We start from the raw sequence: 27,472 nt of genomic DNA, 5'->3' as shown, positions 1-27,472 counted from the left end.
AGGACAATTTCCATTAAATAGATTAAAAGAGACAAAGGCTCGGGGGTTAATGAAAAATGTAAGGAGTTACTCAGCAGAGGAGGGCAGTGTCTGTAGGGTGAGTGACAAAGATCAATTCATTTCATTTTAATTGTTTATTCAATCCATACTCAAAATTAAATTACTTCTGCTTATTACACAGGTACACTATATAACCTCATAAATTTATCCCATTTTAAATTCATCCATTAATTTATGTGATTATGATGATAATGATAATTTTTTACTAATTTAAATTTCTAAATTCAATTTATAATTTAATTATAATGATTGACTATGCTTGATGGACAGACAGGGAGATTGCAAACCTCACTTGACGAAAGTTTAAATAATAGTTTTTCATTGTTATCAATTCATGGTATAATAAAATTATTTTTATTGGTTCAATGTAATAGAATTTCAGCCCTATTTATGGAAATAAAAGATATTACTGAAGTCGTGCATAACACGACTTGTCTTAGCTCAATGCATCAATGGATGGTGTAATAATATTAATAAATAAGAAAGGATTACAAGTCCCCAACATTTTTATTACTTAAACCCTTTTGTTTTGCAAAAGCATTTTAAATTTTAATAATATAAATAAAGAAAGGATAAGAAGACCCCAACATTTACAATACCTCATTGGCATAAACTTTCGTCTGTCCGTTATCTTCCCATATTCTGGATCTTGGGGGATTTCGATTACATTCGTCTCAGTTACCAGCCTATCTGGAAAATGTTAACAATGTATTGAGTAGGTGGATAATTAATTAATTTAGAATTATTGAAACTTGGTCCAACATTGGAGGTTCAGCATCATTAGGCCTACAATGTGATTGATTAACTAGAGCAGGATTTTATTTGTAGCTAAATTGCAGTTTCAAGTCTTCAAACTCCAAAACTGTTTCAAGTGGAAAATGAAAGCTCTGGTACAATCTTGACCTTTGACCTTGACCTTGACCACTGACCGACTGGCTACGACTTGACCTCGACTTAAACCTAATTCTCCCCTAAATATTTATTTTTCCATCTTTTTATAAAACTGTTCATATACGGTATTCGACTATTTGGGGAAATTTTATTTTTTTCACAGTAGATAGTTTTATCTTTTTAAAGGTCGAGATTGTTTCAGAGCTCACAATTTCTATTTATTATAGAGTTGAACTGACATTTTTCATTTTAGATAATTTAATGTCAATTCGTCCAAAAAAAAAATAAATGTTGGCTTAAATATAGGGTTTAATTATCAGGAATATTTCATTGACAGTTTTTATATAATCAACCCAAGGAGGATGATTCGGCAACCAAAATTTATTTCTTTAAATCATGTCTAGTTGAATTACCATTGAGCATTCCTGGGGCAGGTTTACTTATTTCAGCTAAGTTTATTTGAGTGACTGATAAGTCTGTTTTTTTCAAAACATCAGTCTTTTGATGGCCAGGGCAGGGAATTCTTTTTGAAGAATGGAGGAGGGTTCAGATGAATTTCTGGTACAGTCATTTTCTATAAATCCATTGCTTTACACAGATAAAACTGGATTTTTTAGGGTACAGTAAAATCTGTATGTTGGTTGGAACAGACTGGTTCATTCTTGACTTGTAAGTTATTCTCTGGGAGGAATTTCTACAGTTTGGTCGTTGCTGTATTATCATGATGATTATGAAGATGGAGAATTGAATTCTCTGTGGTTTTTGGGTGATTGGGTTTTTGTCTACGAGTTGTGGTAGAGGTATAGTGTGACGAGATATAGTTGAATGTGACGTAAGTATCGGCTCCACACATGTTGTGAGTCTGAGGCCTGAAGGCGGCCTTGAGGCGCCCGAGGCCGCCTTGAGTCAGAGGCCACATGTGTGGGCCAGTTAAGGTATTTGTATTTGTTTTTGAAGGTAAGTATTTGAAAATGAAAAATGATTAAATTTGTCCACCCCCCACACCATGCCCAAAGACCCTCTAAATACCTCAAATTTAGTACAATACCACCTGCTCTGAATACCCCACATTTATATCCCCCCCCTGAATACCTCAAATACAGTATACCAATCCCCCAACCCAAGATTTTTTTTAATAACTGAAATGACGACACCGTTTGTTTATTACTACCCCCCCCCCCCAACAAGGGATCACCTATTGTAAGTTGTTGACAAAAATCTGAATATGTTGGTCAGTTGTTGGCTCAAGCTGTGGCGGTTGTTAGGAGGGTTTTGTTGTGGTTTTCTGAGTGGTTCAGAGGTTTTTACTATGGTCAAGGTCAATTCTCTTAGCTGTTGACCAAAGTCGACAATGAACAGTTTGTTCCAACCAACATACAATGAATAATTTGAGAATTCACTTACAAATTCAGATAACTCTAGGACTGCTAGCTCCCTGCTTCTTCCTTTTCATAAAAAATGACTTGTATTCCCTTCCAGGTTGCTCAATGATCGTAATTCAACTAGGTACATTATTTCTGTAATTTCCTAATTATTCCTCTTCAATAAATAGTACAGGTCTGAAAGTAATTTACATTAATTTATCCACCGCTCTATACAGGCTCAATACATTTATTGTCTCTTTGCTTCATTTAAGAAGTTTAGATACATATTTTTCAAAAATCTTTTGTCTTCTATACCAGCCAATGACATCCCCTATAACCAATTCTTTCAAGTCCTTGTGCACATCGATTTTTGGACGTACAAAGTTTTGGGTTTGCCATTCTTATAAATTCTATTAGATTAGAAGATGATGTTTATCAAGTTCCGTTCAATCTAATAGGATTTATAAGGACGGCAAAGAATCGTATGCATAAAATCGATGTGTGTGTAGCTACTTTAACACAATCCGAAAAGTACAAAAATAAAACTGGGTTGATAGAATAAAAAATCCTAATTTGATAAATTTCACATTATAAGTCCTGATTAAGCTATGTATGATAATAGGACTTACACTTATATATAGATACTAAGATATAAAAAAAACAAATCTTTAGAATTTTAAAATCATAAAATAAAACATTCTTTTATCAGCTGCTTTAAGACTCCTTTTCCACCTATGAATATGAATATAAAACTAAAATTAACGACCAAATAATTGCAATAATTGAAATATAATAGAATAAATCTTGGAAAATGGTCAATTATCGGATAAACTCACTTCCTGTTTCTATTTATCTCACATTCTCAATGCTGCATTTTTTATTCAGAACCATCTTTTTTATAAAAAAATAATGTTTTATTGATCCATCGATACATTGAGCCAAGACACAAGTTTTGTTGATCTACAGACTTGAAAAATAGGAGAGCTTTAATAGAAATTTGTTGAAAATAAGCAGAATTGCAATGTAATTTTATGTGGCAGGGTAATAATTTTGAAAATAATTGAAGTGAAGAAGGTGTGCTGCTCTCCACGACTGTCAATCAAGCATTATCAATCAATGAAATATTTTCCATCCATCTTTGTACAGTAGAACATGGACTGTCTTAAGACACTTTATAGGTTTCAAAGGAACAACATAGATTTTCACTTATTCTTGTAAGATAACTATTATTATCAGAGTTCAATGTTTCTTAGCTACAGATGTTTTTATCTTTCAATTATTATAATCATCATCATCATCATAATTAAATCATCCCGTTTTACATTTTATAATCAAACCCCACTTCACCCTAGATATATTTTTGACATTAGTATTTTCCAAATTAATTATAAATCATAATTTTCCACTGTATCTACAAAATTAAAAAAAAAACAGTTTCTCATAAAAATCCAATTTTCATATTGATGAAATGATTGAATGAATCACTCATAATAAAGACTGTGCCCGAATGTGTGAGTACTCCAACTCATCGCTCCAGTACTTACTTGCATCTTTAGCACTACAGCCTTTGTCTCCTTCGAAATGCCTCTTCAGCCTCAGCTTGCCTCTTTCCCCTGTGTCTGCATTCCCTTCCTCATCATCCTCCAGTTCTCCAGCCTCATCAGCCTTCAGACAACGCTTCACACATCGTCATATCTCCTGTTAAAATTGAAAAAAATATATATATATTTTAGTTATAAGCATTACTCTTGTATTATTATGAAATATATTGTTGTTAAAGGATACATTCAAAAGTATATATTATATAGGCCTATATTATAAGAACCAGAAAAGTAAAAATTTAAAAAAAATAGAGTAGGTTTGGGCTATTCATTATAGGCATTACTTCCATATATTATTATAAAACCATCAGAAAATACATAAAATTATAAAACACAAAAAAATTAGGTTAGTTTATCTAGGTTATATTATATTAACAAGTACAGAAAACCCCAAAAAATTAATAAAATTATAAAACACAAAAAATTAGGTTAGTTTATGTGGGTTATATACTATATAATAGTTATAGAAAACCCCAAAAAATAATAAAATTATAAAACACAAAAAATTAGGTTAGTTTATCTAGGTTATATATTATGTAATAGTTATAGAAAACCCTAAAAAATAATAAAATTATAAAACACAAAAAATTAGGTTAGTTTATCTGGGTAATATATTATGTAATAGTTATAGAAAACCCCAAAAATTAATAAAATTATAAAAAACAAAAAAATTAGGTTTAGTTATTATAGGTATTAGTTTACTATTATTATAAAATCCCCAAAAAATTAATAAAAAAAGTAGGCTAGATTAGATTATTATAGTTTATTTATTGTATTCTTGTTTTAGGATACATTCAAAACATATAATATAGGCCTATATAATATTTATAAAGAATAAAAAAGCTAAAATTGAAAAAATGTATTCTAGGTTAGTTTATTATAGGCTATTTTGATTATTAGAGTACCTACTTGAAGGTGGCTTCAAGTGAGAAAATTTCAACCTTGTAAATAATTACCACTGATTCTATATTAATAGTAATTCTATATTCATACAACATTTCTACTCTATTTGTTTTGAAATAAATTGATGCTAGCAAATTGAATTGATTCTGTAGAAGGGCCAAACTACTTTCATGATTTTCCCACAGGAATATATCAGTGATTCAGCAGTAAATAACTGTGATATCTCTTTGAAGACTGAACAAATTATACACAGGAAAGACTATTTGAGAAAAGGCTGTTTATTAGATAAATATTACCACATTAGTTGTAATTAAATATCAATTGTAATATTAGATAATTATTCTGATGTAGACGAAACATAATGTGACTTTCAAAGTGCATTTCTGTATGTAGCCTAATACAACAAGCTATTATTTCTCTTAATAGAATAGCTGTGTTCAAAATATTGACAAAATAACTGTGTCTTATTGTTCAAGTGACAAACTTATTGTTTAAGTGTTAAGCTGTGTTTACACCAAAGTTATTAACAAAATGTTTATTTTTCCGTCCTTATAGATTCTATTAGATTGAACATAACTTATCATACACATGATGTGCATATGTGTTTGTCAAACTCCGTTTAATCTAATAGAATCTATGAAGACGGAAAATAAACATTTTGTTAATAACTTTAGTGTAAACACAGCTCAATATTCATTACATCATTGTTTTATTCTTTTATATTTGTTTTTGATTAATTTGTTTACATATTTTTTAGTATTTTTATTGAAGAAAATAGTTCGAAATTTTGACAAAATAATTGTGACATCACTCATCTGTTTCTATTTGTTATAACGTAGATGTTTTCGAATTACAGTATTGATATATTGAACAAAACTTATTGAAGTATTATTTTTATCACTTTATGGCTTTATTCTATTATGTTAGTTTTTATTCGTTTGTATATATATTTTTCAATTTCAATGAATAGCCTAAATAAATATGATTTGTACAATGATATCCCCCCTCTCCCAAACTCAACTACAGAGGTAAGTTAAGTGTTAAACTATGAAACTGTTAGCACAGATCCAATGGTTGTCTGTAGTATTAATAGTTATTTGTATATCTAGAGTGAAAAGTACTGTTTTTTCTCTCTGAGGGAAAAGTTTGAAGCCCGAGGCAAAGCCGAGGGCAACAATTTTCCTGAGGGAGAAAAACATTTTTCACTCGTGTTATACACAACATTTTTCCTTCACCTACATTTTTATAGAAACTGCAAATAAAATAATTTTTAAAAACGTATGTGACCAAACAATGTGTTACAACATAATCTAAAGAGTAGACAGAGACGGCTGGCTTGTAATCACAGTTCTCCGCCACAGAATAGGTACAGAATGGAAACTGTCAATCAAACGCCTATCTAACCAATGCTTTTTACATGGTACAAATACTAGACACGTCACGTGACCTTAGGAACTTCCAATCCTGGTCTTCTGATTGGCTCGCGGCGGTGAACGAGATCAATTGATCCGGATCAGTAAAGGGATCCGAACCTCCCATCAATACTATTGCAATGCGGAACTTCCTAACAAGATGGCGGATATTTGCGCCAGGGTACTAGCCGAGTTTCCATACTGTATGTATACTGTTGCTGTGCGCTATCTGTCGGCAAAAGTTGTAACAACAATGGCCGCCACAACTACAGCTATGATGAAGTTCCTGTTTCAAATTTGATTAGTTAATGGGAATATTCGTTGGCTGGTATTTTGAATAACATGGAATAGAAAAATTAATATTTTTTTTAGTACAGTGATGAAGTTTGTAATAATTTTAGCATACAAACATAAATTTCATATATTGATCAAATGTCTGGTTGAGGTATTGAATTTAGTTGGTTTAATGACTACTCTATATGCTTCCTCATCTGAGCTTAGACCTTCTAACCTATTTCAAATCAAAGACCTTAAAGAGATATAGACTCACAATGCCTATGCCTTCCCAATGATAGCTCTTACTTGAAATTGAAGTCCGCCATTGGGGTATTTTAGCACGATATATTATATCTATATATTTGTAATATTATAGATTACAAAGGCATTGGTATGTAATAATCTTATAGGTTGCTCCCTCAATGGCCGATTTCAATTCCAAGTATGACACTAGCGCTGCATGTGAGTCTATGCATCTTTAAGGTCTTTGAACGTTTTCTACGTAGATATTCAAATGTACGTTTTTAAAATAGAGATGCTTCCCATGTTATAATGGAGTTAATTTTATGCTCTAGGGAGTTTTCCTGTTTTTTCATCCCGAGAGTGAAAAGGTGACTCTTTAGTATTTATTACATTCCAGGGAGTAAAGTAAGCACTTTAGACAGTAGGTGGAGGAAAAAATTATTTTTTTCAAAATTTTCAGAACACTTTAATATTTTTTTACATGTGTATGGTACTCTGCTAATATAAATAAATAATAAATAAATAAATAAATAAATATGATTTTATTGCCGTTAAATTCTTAGAACAATAGGCAAAGTCAAATATTGATTATAGTAAGACAAAAGATAAAAATCAAATTTTACAGCAATTGTACATACAAAATTACATTACTGAGTCTTAAAATAATACAGTACCTAAGTAAACTGTAAGTCAATTGGATTTTACAAATACATTAACAATATTCATTTGAATGTACAAAACATATTCCTTACAGCACAACTTGAGCCTTTAGAACAATATATAAATACAAATAGAAACCTCTTAACTCTAAGCAACAATTATTTCACTCTCAAAGAACTCTTCAACACTATAAAAAGGATTTATCACAAGCCAATACAATAATCTCGTCTTAAATTTCTTTTCTGTCTCTGATATTAAATCTGTAGGTAATTTATTGCAAATTTTTATACCAAATGTATCATAACTTTTGGCTGTTTTGGATACCTATGATAGGGAATATCAATCCTATGACAATTTCTTGTGTTGTAGCTATGAGTTTGATGCCTTAATTTTAAATTGGATGAGTTTTTTTTAACATGCAACGATACAGTATAAATGTAAAAATTCACTATTGTCATTATTCTAAGCTGGACGAAAAGAGGCTTACAGTGTGCTAGTCTATGAGAATCAGTTAAAACCCTGACCACCTTCTTTTGCAATAATAAAATATTTTCTGCATGACTACTATTTCCCCACAGTAGTATGCCATATGTTGCAATACTCTGAAAAAAGGCAAAATATATCGATCTCAAATAATTATCTGGAACATGATTTTTCAGTTTTCTGATGAGATAAATCACTCTTGAAAGTTTGCTTGATATATAATTAATATGAGCTTCCCAAGTCAAATATCTGTCAATGAAAATCCCCAGAAATTTTACATCGCTTATTGCATCCACACAATCTAAGCCACCTCTAAGGGTGAAGTGCATAGTCTGTGTTTTATTCTCGTTGAGCATGAAGCCGTTAGCCCTAAACCATGTCGCTGCTTGCATCAGAGTGGTCTCAGTTAGATTTTTAAGATTTTGAAGGTCAGTACATTTATTGATAAATGTTGTGTCATCAGCATACAGTATTGAACGGCAATTTAGAACAGCAGGAAGGTCATTTATCATAAGAATAAAAAGCAATGGCCCGAGAACTGATCCCTGTGGGACACCGAATTTTACACATGCTACATCTGATCTCTTATCTCCAATACACACCACTTGTCTACGTCCCACAAGATAAGTTTTAAATAAGCTTAGTTCTGCTTGTATGGCACCTGACATGCGTTTAACCATGTTTTTCACATAAAAATAGGCCTGAACGGTACTGAGGCCCGGTTGCACAAAATCCTGTTAAAACTGTTTTAACCGCGATTCAATTCCACGAGAACCAATCAGAGAAGCCTTCATTTTAAGGCAATCTTCTCTGAAGACTGTCTCTCACAGTGGTTCTCTATGATTGCTAATCTTTTCTCGATGATTTTATCAACTGTATTTGATTGACTGTGATTTTTCTACTTACATGGTCGGTGTTGTAGGTTTCATTGAATTGATACTTTTCAGCACCATTTTGCTTGGAACCAGTTGCAGTTGTTGGCGAATGGCGGCCGTTAAAGGGTGATTCAGAGCAAGTGCCTCCATTATGAATGAGCTGAGTGGAGCCACAGCTGCCTTCAATAAACTCACCACACATTCCAAACGCACCTAAACAACACCATTAATACATTTCATTTCTATTACCTAGTTAAAAATCACTAAAATTAGTTATAAATCAGTAAAACTGTAACTTTAACCTTCTAGTCGTGACCCTTGGTCCTGAGGACCTAGACAATTTTTGTTATAATTGTAATTGGGCCGCAGTGTGCGTTACTGTCTACTGTGGTCAATGTAAATTCATGTCAGTAGCCAATCAAACTTGGCCACGTAGAGTGTTAGTGCTCTGTGACTTGTTTTCGTGAAATGTTGCTTCTGGGTCCCCAGCACCCAAGGGTCACGACTAACGTTACTTTTTTTATTTCCTTCATATGTACATTTTCAAGCAATAGTGATTGAATTCAAGAAGTGAACATCTACGTTTTGGACAGAGACTTCAAAGAATGTACAAATCCACTTCTATAAACCATATTCAGAGAGGTTTGCTCAAGCGGTCACCCTTTCAACGGGAGTAGCAGACGCATGATTCTCAACTTATCTAAGCGTTAGCTTATCAGTGCGACCACTGAGTCAAACCTCTCACAAATTTCTGTCGATAATTTCATTTAAATGATTATTTATGAGGTTCAATTCCACAATTTAGCATCATATGCTAAGTGAGGTCAACGTTATGATGACAGTAGAGAAATATAAGAGTACAGCGTTGCTGATTCTCTGCCTTGCCACTGCCGTCTATAGAAGATAGTTGATACCGGTATATCTGATCTAATTTAACTGTTAATTCTTGTTTAAAATAACCAGTTATATTCTATTCATCAAGAGAAATATTTTCAATGACTAAAAGAAAATTCTTTATAATTGATATTGAAAGTTTTGTCAATTAATTATATTTCTACATTGTTAGAAAACGATCTGGAAACGTTGTGGAGGTATAAAAGAATAGCGCTTTCTGCTTTGTCGAATGATAGACAAGGATAGCAACACCAATGTTAATCGAATACTGTCATTATAACTATACACTATACACTATAGTCCCTATCCCAATTCTCGTAGTTGAGCTTATCAAGGGGAACGCGCCAACCAAGCTCCCCGTCAGCCGAGCTCCTTTAAAAACCACTTTCGAGGGGATTGGTTGTCGTCTACGGTCCCGAAAACCAGTAACCTCCTAACCAGTAGAGGATTGGCTGTCGGGGAGACTCGTTGACGCCAGCGTGCAAGGGGCTTGGTTGTCGTCAGAGCAGTAAAAGGGTGCACAAGGGGAGATATGCTTTATAATCGATATAAGAAGCGAGCTCAGCATAATCTCCATAAGGTAGAAGATTGAAGAGAATCGGCAAAACTGGAAATATCATGTTGAAAGGACGGAGAGCGACAGGATTCCCAGGGCAGTCATGTCGTATTCATGTGGTTGGGAGGAGAAGTGTGGGCGTATCCCGCAAAAGATGGATGTCATTGGCAGTTTCAAGTCGGAACAGGCAAATAGCCTAATCCTCGTAGGAAGACGACGACGACATCATTATAGTAGCTACAACCTAAATAATTCCCGAGACATACTTCTGTACTGAAGTTGTATTAAATTTAATGAAGTTTTCTGATTGGAGTGATGAGTAATGCAAACTCAAGAATGCATTACCATGGAGAGAAGATGACATAGTTGAGACGATACTGTATCATATTGTGTTGATACTGTATCATGCGTGGTGATACTGTTTCATTTTGTGGTGATATTGTATCATTCATGGTGATACCATACAGAAAAGATAGCATAAGAAGATAAACCATGGTATTGGACGTTTATGTTCCAAATTTCAAGCCGATTACTGTCGACTACTGTCTATTATTACTGTTTTGGCCGGTTGAGAGTGCAAGAACAGCACAGAATGAGAGATTACCAATCAAATAGTTTCATGAAAAAGAAGTAAGTAAACTATCAGGCTGGGGTTAACACGTTGCCTTTAGAACAAAATGTCACTTTTCAAGATTTTACCTACACTTGTAAAAGTTTTAGGATGGTCTAAACAATGATAAAATATTCAACAACTTACAGATCCAGTAATACAGGAAGTTTCTTTTTATGAAACACGAAAATGATAATGTCTTGTATTATTTACTTCTACAGGCAAATGACTAGTAAATTGTTTTACAGGGAAAATTGTTTAAGAAACACTAACTTTTAATTTTCACCTGTAATACAGGAACTTTTCCTCTATTACAGGACTTGTAACTTTCATGAAACAGGCCCCTGGGCCCTGTTTCATAATTATTGACCGAACGAAGTGAGGTCTAAGATTCAAGTCGACGGTTTGGCATTTCTCTTAATGTTTATATATTTATATGTTGCGCATTTACGGCGAAACGCGGTAATAGATTTTCATGAAATTTGACAGGTATGTTTCTTTTTAAATTGCGCGTCGACGTATATACAAGATTTTTGGAAATTTTGCATTTCAAGGATGATATAAAAGGAAAAAGGAGCCTCCTTCATACGCCAATATTAGAGTAAAAATCAGACTATTAGAATTATTCATCATAAATCAGCTGACAAGTGATTACACAGATGTGTGGAGAAGAAAGTCTATTACTGTATTTGTATAAGGTCTATAGTTTCAATCAAAGACATTTTAAAGAGGTATGCATCCTTAAGCTGGATTTACACCAAAGTTATTAACAAAATGGTTATAACTTAATCCTTATAGATTCTATTAGATTGAACGGAAGTTGACAAACACATATGTTCATCATGTGTATGATAAGTTATATTCAATCTAATATAATCTAAAAGGATTGAGTTATTAACATTTTTAAATAAATTTGGTCTAATCGCAACTTTAAGGTCTTGGTTTCAATATTTTGCTTTGCAGTCATGGTATTATTATGCGTGCCCATCAGTATCAATATTCTCACATTCGAAAAAGCTAATTTAATAGGTGAATAAAAATAAACAAATAAACTAAATAATGCTGGAGAAATTATAATATTTTTTATTCTAAAAAATTAATTTTCATCAGATAGAAAGATCATCACGGAACTGGATGAATTATATCATATGGAATACAAATTCAAACGTGAACTGAGTTTGTTAACATTTAAAACAGTTGACATCCGGTACTTGTGGATGAGAATACTGCGTGAGGTCTACTGTTCACAGAACTACTAGTACTTAGTAGTCACGTAATACAGGAGAATCACCATTCCAATTACATGCTCACTATAGCCGATAAAATCAGCTGTTCCTGTATTACAGGACTTGTAAGTTTTTATGAAACAGGGGCCTAATTGAACTATTTTATTAGTTTTCACAAGTTGATGTGAGCAACGTTTCGTTTGCTCCTATGTATTGGTCCCGAATTTAGGATAACCTAACCAGTAGGGGATTGGCTGTCGGGGACACTCGTTGGCTACGTAGTTCTCTCCTCATAAAACAGCAAATTTTTGTGGTGTAATGTACTACATAAGAATACATTTTATCCAACTTTTATTCAAATTTAGTTTACACAGCTTACATCATTCTTTTCAGAATTAAATTCTCTACAATTTTTATTGCGAAAAATTATTTGTTTACTGGTCATTAAAGAAAGTTATTGGGCATCAAACGTAGAAGTCTGTGTTTTTCTACTTGAATTTTTTGCATATTTTAACTTTTTTCTCAAAAACTACTCACACTACAGCTTCCAGACTAGTTTTATTCAGTTTTTCAGATATTCTTCCATATGAATCCAGCATAAGTTTTAAAAAACTAGTCCCCAAACAATTCAGCATCGATGTATTTCACCAGAGGAACTGAATTCCGGGCGAAATCTTTCACTCTGTATAGCTCGCTAATGAAGCGATCATGGATATATGTTTATAAGAACTTTTTTTCTTATTTTAACCTCTACTATCACGTATTAAATTATTTTACCATAATTATGAATCACCCTGTATATCACCATTATTCCAACAAAATAATAATACAAAAGATACCAATCCGATATAAAGATAGCTATCACAGAATAGGAAATAGGCATTTGAGAAGATGAGAGTGTAGACGATTATAAGAAGGCTATTGAGATTATAAGATTATGCTGAAGATTATTATAGAGATGACATTTTTTCACGCTATTTCAAAATTCAGAACTCAACTAACCTAAAACTCAATTCATAGAGAACAATATCGGGGCACCGAGCTTCGCTCGTTATTTTTATTTATTGATAAACAGAACACAATTCTCTAAAATGATCGTGTTTATATTTCACAGCTGGCTATGTGTCAGCTTATGAATTTCGGGAATGCGATATTTTGATTTTCCACAGAATCACTCGCTCACTTTTTACTATCTACAGACGTCGAAAGTCTCAGCTGTTTCAGACAAGGATGAATTATCCTTTCAATGTCATTCAGCGAGTTTTCCCAAGGATGAGACCTAGTGCGATCGAATTTTTATATCATAAACCTACCATGTTCCAAATTTCGTGAAAATCGTTAGAGCCGTTTTCGAGATCCGTTGAACATAAATAACCAGATATAAAAATATAAACAGATATACAGAAATTGCTCGTTCAATATAATGGGATATGATATGATATCATGATAGAGAACAGAGCAGACGACCAAACACAAGCGGTGTCTATACTTGCATATTTAGCGCTAACCTTTCGCTATAAAACAAAGTTAGGCCACAAAGGCGAATCAGCTGATGAAAAATCTTCAAGGTACGTGAGCATTTGCTCAAGAGTAATTTTTCTCCATTGAATTTTTATTCTTGTAGGGAAATCCCTGTCCTTTTTAAGAATAGTTTCTCTCAATTAATTTTTATTCTTGTGGGAAAATCCATGTTCTTTTCGAGAAAAGTTTTCTCGATTAATTTTTATCCTTGTAGAGAGATTATTATTATTTATGGTAAATTCATGGTATTATTCTAAAGCCCAATCCTTTTCCTAGAGAACTCAGGTTCAGCTTGAGAACGTCCTTGTTGAAGTCACAGACTGCAACGCTTCCTGCTCTCAGGTACATCTTGAGAACGTCCTTGTCGAAGTCCCCAGACTGCGACGTCCTTTCTCTTACTTTCTCTTCACTTTCCCTATTCTAAAATCCTTCTAGCTCTCAGGTACAGCTTGAGGACTCCCTTGCCGAAGTTCCCAGACTGCGGCATCCTCTCTCTTTCTTCCTCATAATAGTCGACATACTGAATATTAATTTAAAAGCGTTTCGGACGATTGAGAGTGATTCCCATACCCTTAAGGGCAGTCATAGATTGGCCCTTATAACCGGCGCGCAGTCACCAGATTAGCGCGGAAATCCTGTTTAGCAGTTTCAGAATTGCTGAAAACCATTTCGCAGCTGCAGGCTCGCGATTCAGAAATCCGACACCCGAAACCTCATCCTCCAAACTTTTATTATCATAAAATTGAAATAGATATACTATGTTTAGCTAGCAGGTCCAGCCTGCTGAGAGCTAGAGTGCAATTCTCAGATTGCGGATTATTGAGCAGATATTTATTTGCTGTAGAGAATAATAATCTTATTATTGATTCTCTGTTCCCTATACCCTATACCGTATACCTCATACCCTGCATCCTATTCTCTATAGCTTACACCCTATACCGTGCCCTATTTAACTACATCTTAAATACTACTAATAACTCCATAGTTCCGTCATACCTTTACCCTATAGCTCTCACCTTAAACCCCATAGAAAAACCACATCCCGGGCTTGCAGGTACAGCTTGCTCGCCGTCAATTCGCAGTTGGTTCAGATTGCGTACTACCTTTATAAATAGAATTATTGGTAGGGATCTGATAGTCAGATCCGTCTCCTTGTATAGGGTTATCTTAATCTCCCTTAACACCCACCCTGTATTCCAAAGGCCGAGGGCCGAATCGGCCAGCAACGGCACGGGCAAACACTCTTCCCCTGAAATTAAAAATCTCGCGAAAGAAGCAGAGGGTAAAGAATCAGGATAGAGGGAGAAGTGTAGGTCCGGTAACTCCACCTGTCAGTACGGCTACTGACCCCGACCAATATCCGACTGTAGCTAGTCCGCGTTGTAGCAATACTTCGCAATTATTAGGAAACGTAGAGGGTGGAATAAGGTATTCTAATAACTTATTCATCATCTTCTTCTATTATTATATTATATGATTATTTATTTCATCTTCTGTAAGTTCTTATAATTACTCATATTGAATAATTTATTGTTTTAGCAACTCTGACCTGCGCACAGGATTTTCCTTTCAGTTGATTGGTTTCTTATATTTTTGCTGAATTTTTTTTCCGTACATTTATTGTATTGAAGAAACAATAAAGAATTTTTGATTTGATTTTGATATTTTTATTTAATTTTGTTGAGGGTGATGCCCACATGAGCTTTAGGCTTGTGCGTGGGTAATGAGACTGATGATTATGAGATAATATGAGTGGATTTACAGTTTCATGTGGGCTCCGAACCGCCGAGAAGCGATTTTACAACACATGAATCATATTCAGAAGAATTGGTTAAAGCGGTCACCCTTCCAACGGGAGTATCAGGCGCATGTTACTTAACTCATCTAAGCGATAGCTTATCAGCGCGAGCACTGAGTCAAGCCCTCCCTTAATAATAAAATACATAATAAAAATAATATTCATACATATTTTCTCATTTAGATAATATTTTGATTTTCAATAACACACGGTATATAGAAGAAGACGGTAGGTGTCACGCACATGTTTGTGATAAATTTCCGGTGTAGCTGACGTCATTTCATATCCAATCATCTGTTTTTAACAAATAAGTTTCATAAATTGCCAATAGGTGTTGAAAACCTCAGTTGGTGGCGATGACGCAATCTAGCTGGCTGGCCACTGCGCACACATTCCATGACCCCTACCGTTTTCATCTAAATACCGTGCAATAACATACATGAAATAAATAAATAATAAGTAATCTATATATATAAAAGCGAAATGGCACTCACTCACTCACTCACTCACTCGCATAACTAAAAATTTACCGGACCAAAAATGTTCAAATTTGGTAGGTATGTTCAGTTGGCCCTTTAGAGGCGCACTAAGAAATCTTTTGGCAATATTTCAACTCTAAGGGTTGTTTTTAAGGGTTTAAAGTTCGTCTTTTAGCATGTATATTCTTCTTCTCCTAATCTCTTAATTAGAATTGAAATTTCCATATCATATGTTACTAGAACTATAATCTAGATAGAGTACCTCTTCGAAACAGTTGTTAACTGGCAACTAAATTAATAATTTTGTCAGGTTGGCATTAAGTTGAGTTGATTTTGTTAGGTTGGCACCAAGTTGAAGATTTAAATGCATTTATCGCGGAAAATTGATTGGGCACTGCTACTTCAATCCTGGGAATATTATATTACCAGCCGTCAGGCTCGCTTCGCTCGCCATATCTGTTTAGCCAGACGTTTAGTCTGGACCCCCGACTGGATTGTCCTAATATAATATGATAAAAATGAAAAAATGCAGGCGAGCGAAGCGAGCCTGCTGATCTCATTCTTGGACGATCCAGTCGGGGGTCCAGGGGGCGGAGCCCCCTGGCTAGACGGATATGGCGAGCGAAGCGAGCCTGACGGCTAGTCATACATATTTTCTCTTTTTTATAATAGACCTATTTTTTGATTTTCAATAGCATTTCAATTTTATTTTAATATTCTTACTTCTTCATTGTACCTCTTAAATATTTATAATGAATTATTGTGTTATTGAAGTAATTTTTGGGAGACCTCCTTTTTGTTTCCATGTATCCATAAATGAATATGGAATAAATATTCTATAAACATGGTATTAGAAAAGTTATCAAATGATTGAACAGTCTGACTCACTGAGGTAGCTATCACTTATTTCTTTCCAGTAGATTGGAAATTCCGTTAAGACATTGTGCATTCAGTATGATAAATAAAATCTATGGGAGATAACTGTTACATCATATAACAAGCATTTGCATGAATTTGTTATTTATAGGAAAGTGCAATATGAGGTCTAATTTTAGAAGCACTATGCCTTGAAGGAATTTCCGATCTTCGGCAAAGGATCGATAATGCGGTTGATAGCTACTTTCTAATTAGTTAGTCAGACTGTTCAATCATTTGATACGGTCTCATTGAACTAGCCTTCTAGTATCAACTAGTGTATTGTTGGGTGAGGATAGTACCTACCAACTGCAACCGCTGTTCGAATTGGATCAATGCTTTGGAAGTCTTTTGATTTGAATTCAATATATTTAGGTGAGTAGAGCTTCAAAAAATATTTTATATATTATATATAATATATATTTCAGTGAGTAGCATACAGAAATTATTTTATTCTATGATCTGTAATGCATGTAATATAATATTATGTTATGAACCGGTATCATATTTAATGTTATTTTCTGCAGATTGTGTTAGGTATGTAATTGAAAGATACAAGCACATTTAATAGACAATTTATCCATCATAAAATATAAAGGAAAAAATTACCTTAGACAAGTAAAAAAGGATAGGAAATTCACAAATGTCGCTTCATCTAACGTGAAATATTCCTTTTATGTTTGGTTTTGAAGCATCAACATTTGAAAATCTATGTTGTAGAAATAATTAAAGACTGAGAATTTTGTGAACTTATAGGACTACAAGCCAACCTATTTCGGACTATGTGTGTAACCTTATCCAAATTTGGGAGAGGAATAGCACAAGGATACCTTATTTTTTTCTCTCCCTATCATTTTGATGATGTACTCATTGTATGAATCAAAAAAAAATCTATCTGAACTACTGGACTGATTAACTTGAAATTTTGCATACCACACATTTCTAATTCATTACATTACTGTGCATTCTACACAGTTCATCTATTATTTTATTAGTTTCTAAGAAAGGGTACTAAAATTATTCTATTTTATAAAATGAATTAAGTAGCCCTGAGTTAATAGGTACATTTCAAAAATATTATCTCTCTCATTCTATCAAAGAGGATGATAATAGAAGGCTTCTCCTTTTATTTGTTTCTATTATCTTCTTTAGAAATATTACAAATATTATGATTTGGATGGTAATAAACTGGCTATTTTATTTGATAATCATTTCTTGTCTTATCAGTAGTGGAATATTGATACAGCTTAGTTCAAATTCCAATATCTCTCAAGCCTTCCTTGCTGTATAGTTTGTATATTCATTGTCTGTCTTGAATTTTCCAGTGAATTACAGCAGGCCTATGATGACTGTATAACACAGCGGCTCACTTTGGATATGGCAATAACCAGGTAATGTTTCACATAATATTATAAAACTGTCGAAAAAAATAATTCCAGATCTTAATACTCAAAAATTGCGAACATAGGCCTATAACTGTTTTAGTTATAGAACAATAAATGTTCAGCTGTTTAGTGAGAATTTGTGTGTATTTTTGGCTTCAAAATTCATAAAATAACTTAATTAATGCAATGTGCAGTGATAATTAAGTGTAATATTTAACTATAATTTGGTGTTTTAATTTTTCTAAATTTAAAATTTGCATCTCATATTTATTTTTGGACGAAAGTTGACCTTGAACTTCTTACAGAACAAACATAACCTATCTTTTGGATATGTAATAAAATTTTGGGAATGGATAGTTTTGGGCCAAGCCTGTTGTTCCTTCCCAATTATATTTACATGATTTGCTATTGTATCCACGTAAAAATAAATAAATAAATAACCATCCTTGGGAGATTAAGAAACTTTATGAAAAATTTCAAGTTAATCAGTTGTGTGGTTCAAATGTCATGATGTATCTATTATTGTGTATTTCCTATCCAGTTGGCCTACATATATATAGGATAAGCCAATAATTCTTTCCTTTATAGTATTATCATAGCCACCTCTAATACAGAGGTAATAAGAGGTGGCTATGGTATTATAGATAGATAGACACAACATATGAGTAGAAGATAAAGATAGAAAATAAAACCGATGAACACACAGTTTTATCAATGACTACTCAAGCAAAGTATTACAAAAAACTTGAAGGACTGAAAACTTGAAGGACTGAAAACTTGAAGGACTTAAAGGACGTTGAAAACTCGAAGGACTGAAAATTTGGAGTACTTAAAACCTGAAAAATTTTGAACTTGACAAACTGAAAACTTGACATACTGGGATCTTGCAGAACTAAAAATAGGCCTTAAACTATCCTCAGTTTTCCAAGAATCTTTATACAAAATTTATTCCAAATCAATAAGTTTAGTAGTTCAGACAGTGATAATGCTCAGTCAGTTTTCGAGTATGGAATTAGGGTGTGGGGTGGTGCATTTATAAAAAAATGAATTTTATAAAAAAGGGTATTCTCAAGGCAGCCTTGGGAGTGCACAGACGATACTCTAGTCACCAACTTTTTCTGGAATTTGGAGTTATGACAGTCTGACAGCTATATATTAGAATTCTCATTAAATATGTCAGCAATCATATACAATGCATCAAACTAATTATATTTTCAGATCTGCAAAGAGATATATATTGTTCCTCGAACTGACTTAACTATATATGCAGAAGACAATTCAACTACACAGTAAATAAACTAATAAATATTATCCCTGAACAATTTATAAGAATGAAACCCTCAAAAGCACTTATAACAAAAATTGAAAACTGGATCAAGACCGAAAATGTTATAGTCAAAATATATTTTTAATTCTAGGCATTTATTAATTCTTTATTTTCAAGTTTCATCTTATTATTCCCCCCCTTTACTAACTAAAAGTTGTCTCTCAGACTGAATTCAATTTATATAATGTTATCCTGTCTTCTTCTGCTTCAATCGTCCGATTGGTTGGCAGCTTTCCATCTTTGTCTGTCCAGAGCCAGCTGTTTTAGTTGGGTATAGCTCTGGACCCCAAGATCCCGGGTTATCTGCTTCAAATATTGTAGCCGGGGTCTTCCACGAGCCCGTTGTCCACTGATTGCACCTTCCAGTATTGTTAGCGTGAATTCGCTGTGTCTTATAATATGTCCTATACAAGAATGCCGTCTGTCCCTAAGAGATTTCAATAGAGTTTTTTGTGTCTCTTCAGCCCCTTTGAAATACTTCTTCATTTGTTATTCTATCGGTCCATTTTATTTTCAGCATTCGCCTCCAACACCATACTTCAAATGCATGAATTGCCTTTTCTTCCGCCTTACCGATAGTCCATGTCTCTGAGCCATATAGTGTGGAATACTCCTATATGATATAGTTATCCTGTACTGTATTTCAAATTTTTGATGTATCAAAATGGATATTTGTTTAAGGAATTATATTTCATCTATGTTTATGCTATGAACTACTCCACTATCGTGTTTTTTTTTGAAAGTGAATTCTAATTTTTTGTTGAAGTATTTGCTAAATTTTTGTTTCATACACAGTTACTTTTTTTTCTATTTGTCTTAAATTGGAGTGCTTAGACTATTGAATGCTCGTTGCTAGCGCACAAACTTTGTTTTGCTGGCAACGCCAATATTATATATTAGATTATTATTTAGTTTCAAAACTATTATTAGCTTATTATTATCTAGCTTTTGTGATTTTGTTAGTAAATTTCTAATGTATGAAACTGAATTTTGTTTTCCATGTATTTGTGAACTATTTATATGAATTTGGCAATAAATTTTGATTTGACTTGATTTGAGACGTGATGTGTTGCTCTGTTGCCAGATCGACTTTTAACAATATAGCATTAATAATTAATTAACAAAATATTTCATCTTGATTATAAAAATTCATTATGAAAAATATAATTTCTTCCTTAGTAAATTACTACTAGTTCTGTGAACAGTAGACCTCACGCAGTATTCTCATCCACAAGTACCTGATTGAAACTATAGAACTTATGGAAATACAGCAATAGACTGGTTTCTCCACACATCTGTGTAATCACTTGTCAGCTGATTTATGATAAATTATTCTATAGTCTAATTTTTACGGTAATATTGGCGTATGAAGGAGGCTCCTTTTTCCTTTTATATTATCCTTGAAATGCAAAATTTCCAAAAAAAACTTGTATATACGTCGACGAGCAATTAAAAAAGGAACATACCTGTCAAATTTCATGAAAATCTATTACCGCGTTTCGCCGTAAATGCGCAACATAAAACCATTTAAACATAATAAACATTTAAATATTGAGTGAAATGCCAAACCGTCAACTTGAATCTTAGACCTCACTCTGCTCGGTCAAATATAATTATTTTGAACAAGAATGAACTGTTAATATAATATTAAATCAATTATCCTGTATCAGCTACCGTCTGTAGAAGGCATTGACAAGACAGAGGATCGGCAACATTGTTCTCCTATCTTTCTCCGCTGCCATTATAACGTGGACCTCACCATTATGTATTATAATTATATCTTACTGTTTCTGAACAAATGACAAATCTATATATATAAAAATGTTATGTTGGTTTGTGTGTAATGCAAAAACTCCAAAAGTACTGGACCGATTGAGTTGAAATTTTAACATGATATAAAATCCGCATCAAGGATGGTTTTTATCTACTTTTTACAATTTTCAGGGGCGCTACGCTCGCCCGAAAATTTTTAACTTTTTTGTTTATGGATTTTTCCGATTTTTGACTTCACATTCGGGGTCAGCTCGCGAAAATAAGTCGATTAAAAAAAAAAAAAATTGACCGGGCTCGCAGGGTGGCCCGGGGGGAGGGGGTGAAACTTTGGCCATTTTTGGCCAGATTTGAGCTGAGCGCTGCTGCAATCAAAGTGCAAAATCTGACCGCTAGATAGCGCGCATGTTTCAAAACGCAGCTTCAACAGGTTCGTGAGATATAGAGTACCGGTAAACTACACTCTTGATTACCGTATGTTTTCCGGTACAATTATTGGATTTCAATTACTTTCGCAATTCAGAACAAAGAAAGCATACCGATGCTTTTTTTTCGATAATAAATTCGTGTTTCAGTGCAAATAATCGTGTTACTTGTGTTAATATTGTAGTAATTTCAATCAGTGAATGGATCGATACCGGTACCGTGCTACAATCAATTGGCGATTCAGTCGATAGTGTGAGTATAATCTTATCGATGTAAATCAATCTTGTAATGAATAATAATTATTGAGGCTTTTATTCTTGCATTTGTGTATTCATAATTTCTCAATTGTCAATGTTTCATAATCCTCCAAACCTTAGTTCATAAGCTGATCGGCTTATCTTAAAGTTTCAATATCTTATTTCTATTTCATATTCATGCTATGTTTCCTTCTATCATAAAACAACGAGAAATAAAAAAAAATTCTTATCTCTTTTCTACTAGCATACCGGCATTTGACAACGGTGTTGTTGATAATACGATCTGGGCTGTGTTGCATGCTAAAATACAAAGTAGGCTAATATTTTAGTAGTCAGCTGGTTATTTGATCATATAAACAAAATGAAGGGATAGATTATAATAATATATTAGTCTATTAAATAATTGATATAAGTTGATTGTTGGAAAGGATTTATGTACAGTAGTTTCAATACGCAATGCGAGATGATCACTCAACGTGACCAGCGTTTAATGCTCAGCCGGTCAGTTTCATTCCCGTTGCATCAGAGGCTCAGCATCAAAGATCCTCGCGTCGGTACCACTTGGAAAGTTACCGAGTGAGAGCGCTTATCAAAAACTGTTTTTGTCTTTAAAGTTTTTGGCTCTAAAGTTTAATAATGAAACGAAAGGGATGTGTTGTGCTGGCGGAAAAATCAAATTGCCTCAACTTGATGCACCACCAATATATTATATATATTATATATTATTATATATTATTATATATTATTATATATTATTATATATTATTATATATATTTTGACCATAAATGAATATTATTATATATATTTGGATCTGGCACGCGAAGAAGGAATATTGATCTAGCAGTCCCCAGGATGACAACAACTGCCGCCCAGAGAACAGTCACATACTTAGGACCGAAGATTTACAACAGGCTGCCAATGGACATCAAGGAAATGGTACTGGTTAATATATTTAAAGCAAAAACAAAAACTTGGATAATTGAAAATAGAATAAATTATAGTGAAGACCTTATTACAAACTAGATATTATGAATATTATTAATTCATTTTTTTATCAATCCTTTTTAAGAGACTATTCTCAAATATTTTTTTCTTTTAGAATCTAATTATTTTCCATCAATAATTTTCTATTTTATATATAGGTATTCATTTACTCATTTTAATTTCTTTTTTCTAAAAATTTTGCTTTTTTTCATTTTATTTCTCACATAAACATTATTTTTCCTTTTAGTTTTGTAATTGCACAATAAACCAGATTTAACAGCTCACATAACACAGATGTTCATAATTTATTTAACAAGCATAATATTTGTGGTTTCCCAACACATATTTTATATATAGTGGGGGCCACAGAAAAAAAAATAAACATTCAATCACAATGTGCCACTGCGAAGCGTGGCAGGGTACAGCTAGTTATTGATATAATAGTAATATCATCAGCTGATCAAAAGTGAAATGCACACATATGTTTGTAGCACAGAAGTCTGTTAGTACCCTGAGGAGAGATACAAACAATTCATAGATAAAAGGTTTATTTATTTTTTCAATAAATAGTTGTTTCAGGTTGCACTGAGCTAGTTGAAATCTGCTAACCAAGCTATCAGGCAAACTTTGAAAACTGAATGGAAAGTGGAAAATAAAAGGATACGGTGATGCAGGAAAAAGAAAAAGGAAAACCAATTCTTCAGAAAACTGGTAAGCATCAGTTTCACAGTATTAACAGAACAGTATTTCACAGTTTAACAGAACTGTTCTGTTATTGCATTACAAGAATAATAACACAATGTTGAAATAGTGAGATTTTATATCAATTTGGATATATTTTGATGCTTAAAAAACTACCTAATGAATAACACTGGTTTTACTCATCACTTGCTGAAGAGTGATATAAGGCCAAAAAGATAAAGATATTGCAGGGAAAAAATTGTTATAGAGTTTTAGTGTCACATCTTCTAAAACAAATATTTAGACCTATATCAAAAACTATAGTGAGGTTCACGTTATAATGGCACTATCTGTTTTGTATTGCTATCCTTGTCTATCATTTGACAAGTAGATAACATTTTCTATCTCTGCAACGTTGCCAAATAGTTTTTTAACAATGTAGAAATATAATCAATTAACACTAAAATACTCATGCAATTCCAAATTGATAAAAATATTACTGATTCAGTAATCAGAATAGATTTACTTGACAAATGAATAGATGACTTGAAAATGGCATAAATGACCGAAACATGTTGTGATAAAATATTTTAAAAAAAGGGTACTGAGATTTTTATTTTCTTTATTGACAAATGAAATATGATTGATCATTTTTAACAAGAATGAACAGTTTATTATTTTGAATCAGATCAGCTGCTATCTTTTAGATAAGTTTCTATTATAATGTACCATATATATTTTTCTATGTATGTATTTTTTATGGACTTACTCGGTTTGAACAGAGAAATGTCAGCTGTTCGTTTAAACCCCATTATGATAAACGTAAAAGTAAACCTGGTTTAGTTTGTTTGTTTGTTTTTAAAGCTTCCCAAAAACTCTAATCAGAGTATAGGAATTATTGTCAAAAATTTATAATACATACAGTATTACAAAAAAGAAGAAAAAAAATTACACAAAGGAACCCTCTCTACACACAAACTCTTCTGTGGTATAGAATACTCCAAACATCAAAAAACTTTGTAATTCCTTCTCAAAAACTTCGACATCTTAAACATTTTTCAAGTGAGTAGGATGCTTTCTAATAAATTTAAAGCCCATATATGTAGGTTTCTTCTCAAAAAGAGCTGTTCTGTGATACAGTGAAGCATAGTCTCCTCTATTTCTAGTATTGTATCCATGAGAATTAGCATTTCTAGTCATTGTCTTTCTTCTAACATGCATAATCACCTCATAGATATAAATAGAGGGAACGGTTAGTATGCCTAATTCTTTAAAGTGGTTCCTACAGGACTCTAGAGGCATAATACCTTTGATCGCTTCAACAGCTTTTCTTTGGAGCTTGAACACCCTCTCCAAATTCTGGCACGACCCACCCCACACAATAATGGCATGTGACATTATGAGTGAGTGGTAGACTGCCATTGTGAGTTTGGTATCATTCAATCTTCTTATTTGTTGGAGTGCAAAGACTCCAGATGCAATCCTCCCACAGAGCTGATCAGTATAGAAATCCCAAGAGAGATGCTGATCCAGAACAACCTCTAGGAATTTCTCGAAATGAGGCTGGTTAACATTTTTTTCATTTATCTGTACATTAATAAGTTGATCTATCCTTGAATTATTTCTATGTTTAAATTGTAAAAAAGGGATTTTGATTCATTAATTCCTAATTTGAGTTGAGAGAGGTACTGGGCTATGGCATTAATGTTCAAGAAAGATTGTATTTCTAACACACTTGCATCCTGAGAGCTGCAAATGTATGATGTGTCATCGGCATACATTAAAACTCTACCCTGGGATATAACTTTTAGTACATCATTTACATATAGCAAAAACAACAAAGGGCCAAGTATAGAGCCCTGTGGTACACCAGCCTTCACTGATACTCTATCCGATAAGTAATGAATTACCTTCCCTTTCTCTTCCCTTGTTATTTCCAATAACAAGGAAACGTGTTAAACATAGTGTTTAGCATATGGCCCTTATGCCCGGTTTCACCAACCGTGATAAAAATATAGCCTAGCCATGGTCAATTTGACCATAGTCAAAATTTGATCACTCGTTCAACTGTTCCACCAACCTCGGGATTGATCAAAACTCGGTCGGTCAAATCTGAACATGGTCAACTCTTGTAGCTGTACTTCTCTGATGTTGGCCAACATGTTTGCTGGCTTGCTATTGGCTACATCTGATTTTGATGGATGGAAATTACTGAGATATTGCAATTATTCAAATGCTAATAATTATTATTAAACGAAAATCCAAATTAAATGCTGAGATATAGTAAATATAGTACCACACCCCATGATAGTTAGTTTTGCTGCTCATATTGAGGGGATAATTTGCGCTGACAAATGCCCTTTTCATCTTACCGTCAGGCCGTCAAAAATTCAGATTACTGTAATTACTGCACTGATTTTTCTTCATTTTCATTATTTCAGGGCGGGCCTCTTGGGCCCCCTTCTTATATACACCTCTGGCACAGACGTTTTGTATAGTCACACATCTATAATAATTTATAATAATATTTCAAATACTAGTAGTTCTGTGAACAGTATACCTCACTCAGAATTCTTATCCACAAGAATAGTACCTGATGTCAACTGTTTTAAATTTTAACAAACTCAGTTCACGTTTGAATTTGTATTCCATATGATATAATTCATCTATTTCCGTGATGATCTTTCTATCTGATGAAAATTAATTTTTTAGAATCAAGAATACTATAATTTCTCCAGCATTATTGAGTTTATTTGTTTATTTTTATTCATCTATTAAATTAGTTTTTTTGAATGTTACAATATTGATACTGATGGGCACGCATAATAATACCATGACTGCAAAACAAAATATTGGAACCAAGGACCTTAAAGCTGCGTTTTGACCAAATTTATAAAAAAATATTAATAGCTCAATCCTTATAGATAATATTAGATTGAACATAACTCATCATACACATGATGAACATATGTGTTTGTCAACTTCTATTCTATCTAATAGAATTTATAAGGATTAAGTTATAACCATTTTGTTAATAACTTTGGTGTAAACCCAGCTTAAAGATGCCTACCTCTTCAATGTCTTTGATTGAAACTTTAGACCTTATACAAATACAGTAATAGACTGGCTTCTCCACACATCTTGTAATGTACAAGAATAGTACCTGATGTCAACTGTTTTAAATGTTAACAAACTCAGTTCACATTTGAATTTGTATTCCATATGATATAATTCATATAAATCAACTTGTCAGCTGATTTATGATGAATAATTCTATAGTCTGATTTTCACTCTAATATTGGCTTATGAAGGAGGCTCCTTTTTCCTTTTATATTATCCTTGAAATGCAACATTTACTAAAACCTTGTATATATGTCAACGCGCAATTAAAAAAGGAACATACCTGTCAAATTTCATGAAAATCTATTACCGCGATTCGCCGTAAATGCGCAACATATAAACATATATGGTAAATATTCAAACATTAAGAGAAATGCCAAACCGTTGACTTGAATCTTAGATCTCACTTCGTTTGGTCAATGAATTGAATACTCTCGTACAAAGAGATTCACAAATCACCATCGATTTTGACAATACTTTATGAACAAAATAACATTCCAATTCTAATGAGATACATTGAAGCAGCAAGGTTGATCTTAAGCTGTGTACACATATTCGCGCTTCCAACCCGCACCAAGCACGCCCTCCCTCGTACCGCCCTCGTTCCGCCCTCGTACCGCCCTCGTTCCACCATCGAACCACAGTCGCCCCGCCCACACACCCATCATGAACGTTACGGAAGATGTTAGATCTTCTCGCGTTCCCTGGTCGAACCACTATTGCTCGCCGGTCGATCATCAATCGCTCTGCTGGA

At 33.3% G+C, this 27,472-nt stretch overlaps 1 protein-coding gene and 1 long non-coding RNA gene across 3 annotated transcripts in view; one reads left to right on the top strand and one right to left on the bottom strand.

The window, feature by feature from the left end:
* Window positions 1-122: 122 nt before the first annotated feature.
* Window positions 123-9,124, bottom strand: LOC120350162. Its single transcript, XR_005570663.1, has 3 exons — window positions 8,800-9,124; window positions 3,860-4,013; window positions 123-750 (listed from the first exon to the last, which is right to left on the bottom strand). It is a non-coding gene; the product is annotated as an uncharacterized LOC120350162 (long non-coding RNA).
* Window positions 9,125-16,929: 7,805 nt separating this feature from the next.
* LOC120350161 overlaps window positions 16,930-27,472 on the top strand; it is a 66,488-nt gene continuing 55,945 nt past the window's right edge. The window contains exons 1-3 of one of the 2 annotated variants that reach the window (XM_039422596.1): window positions 16,930-17,142; window positions 18,093-18,158; window positions 23,488-23,628. The gene's annotated coding sequence lies outside the window, so the exon portion shown is untranslated. Of the gene's footprint in view, window positions 17,143-18,092; window positions 18,159-23,487; window positions 23,629-27,472 lie in introns of those variants that run through there. The other variant, XM_039422598.1, reaches the window with a different exon arrangement.

This window comes from Nilaparvata lugens, chromosome 3 (assembly GCF_014356525.2).
Source record: "Nilaparvata lugens isolate BPH chromosome 3, ASM1435652v1, whole genome shotgun sequence".
Lineage (NCBI taxonomy): Eukaryota > Metazoa > Arthropoda > Insecta > Hemiptera > Delphacidae > Nilaparvata > Nilaparvata lugens.
This window is presented reverse-complemented; position numbering and strand designations above follow the sequence as displayed.